Genomic DNA, 2,176 nt, shown 5'->3' on the forward strand with positions numbered 1-2,176 from the left:
CACACACTGCCAGGAGCTTGCCACCACGTCCTGAACACACACACATCTAGCCACCTCGAGCTTCTCGGTCAATTGTCCGATATCGGCCTTCCAGTGAATTTTTCGTCCTGCGATCATTCCCAATATTTTTCGACGCCCGTTCTGATGATCTGATTATTTTTTATAAGCTCCAAATGAATCCTGACTTGATGGAAAATATTTCCCGAGTTTCCGGCTTCTTCGAAAAATTCCATAATGTCGAAATTAGGGTTTTTCGCCCAATTTCCGGTCTTCCTGTTGTGCTTCCAAAAGTGTCATGCTTCAAACGTCCTTTGAGTAAATATACCACATTGTCTAACCATTGTCTAGTGGGATACTTGACTCATGGTTCAGACAAAAACAATTTGATCGTCCGCGACTAGACCACCCAAAAGATACTCGTCTTTTTTTTTTTTTTTTTTTAATGGCTTTCTACAATGAGTATGTGTGAATTATGTAGGAATTAGTTTTCGTCCAAGGACTGCTTGGACGGTATGCCCTTATCTTGGGTGTTTCTTAGGCCAACCTTAGATTACTGTGACTTATTGCAAGTGAATCGTAATATCGGAAGAAGGTAGAAAAGTTTCGAAAATATCGAGTACATTCATGGATATTTCAGAAGCGTGCTGGGACGCTTTATGCGGTTCAATAACTCCTCTGCCCGAAGTCTTCTATCCCACAAGACCCGCGACGCAGCTTGATCTTACCCTACCGAGCAGGACCTCTCCCGCCTATCTTAAGACCCTTCGGGAGTTTTACAGAGTTCTGAGCGGGGTTGCGTTTTGAGTCTCGGTGCATGGGGAGAGTGCAGAGGATCCCCCGGAGGGATTCTTCACATGCTACGAAGCTTTCCTGACACGTTGTCGCATGTGGTTCCCGATTCATGAGGCCATCGTCCGCGCACTCGACTGTTTTAAGCTGTCGATCAGTCAGCTAAACGTTGCGGCGTTGCAGAACTTTCTTGGCGTGTTGATCCTGAGCTACGATCTCGGAATGGACCACAGCCCCGATGACTTTGAAGAGCTATGGTCGACACGAAAGACCTCGATTGACTACTCATACCGGATGGCTCCTAAGAGACATATGTCGATAATCCAGGGGCATACTTCAAATGCCAAGGGATTGTTCAAGCGTTTTTTCTATGTTCGAATCTATGGCGCATCCGTCGAGGAGAACTGTCTCCCCTTGTTCTGTGGCAAATGGAACTTTCATCGTGGTACGATGGTTGGAAATTTGGTTCGTATAGATACTCAGAGGTATCTAACGCATTTTTTTTCAGCAAACAGTATCCTCCACGCGACCCCCAGGGACCTGTATGCTAAGCGCGATCTTCCCCGCAATGGTCCGTTCTTTTGGGATTCCTTCACCCTAAACAGGATCCAGAATGCAGTGGCGCTCTACCGATCGCGAGGCATCTCCCGACCTTTACGTGCATCGGATATGGACGAGCCACACCCCGACGCTGTTCCCGATCAGAGGGAGAGATTTAGGCCCCGAAAGGACAAGGGAATCGCTCTCGAAGACAGAAGCTTTGTCTCAGAAGATCTTACGCTACCCGGATGGAACCCGGGTTTCACCCCAGGTGATGGGAGTGGAACCAGTGAGGCTCCCCTTCCGAACGACTTCTTTGCCAACCTTCCTCCAAGTTTTACTACTCCAGCGTCACTGGATGAAGCGTCGAGGAGAGAGGTGGTCGCGGAAGGTTCTCAGTTGATCAATGAGGTTTAGTCTCAGAAAAATTATTTTTTTTGCGAGTCTTCGTTTGTCGCTTCCATGTTTGACCCTTGATTTGTGTAGGGAATGCAGGTCTTTAATTCAACGCTTGACGGAAGTTTCAGAGAGGCGCGTCTTTCGCACTTCAAGGCCGAAGAAATCGAGAGGAAGTTCATCCGTTTTCAGAACGAGGTTGCCGAAAGAGAGCGCAGACAGGCTGAGTCTCATTCCCGAGCTCTCATTCGTGCGGAGAGGAAAGAGAGGAGGGCGATTCCTACTGAGTTAGCGAGGAGAGCTACATTGTTTGATGCTGAGTTCAGGAGCTTCAAGGACGCTCAAGACTACGTGTGTAACACCCCCGAACCGTCCTAGGCATAGGTCAACCCACCGGCCAACAATCAAACAAGAACATGACCGACGGACGACCCACACCAAGGGTTGGAGA

This window comes from Brassica oleracea, chromosome C9 (genome assembly GCF_000695525.1).
Source record: "Brassica oleracea var. oleracea cultivar TO1000 chromosome C9, BOL, whole genome shotgun sequence".
NCBI classification, from domain to species: domain Eukaryota; kingdom Viridiplantae; phylum Streptophyta; class Magnoliopsida; order Brassicales; family Brassicaceae; genus Brassica; species Brassica oleracea.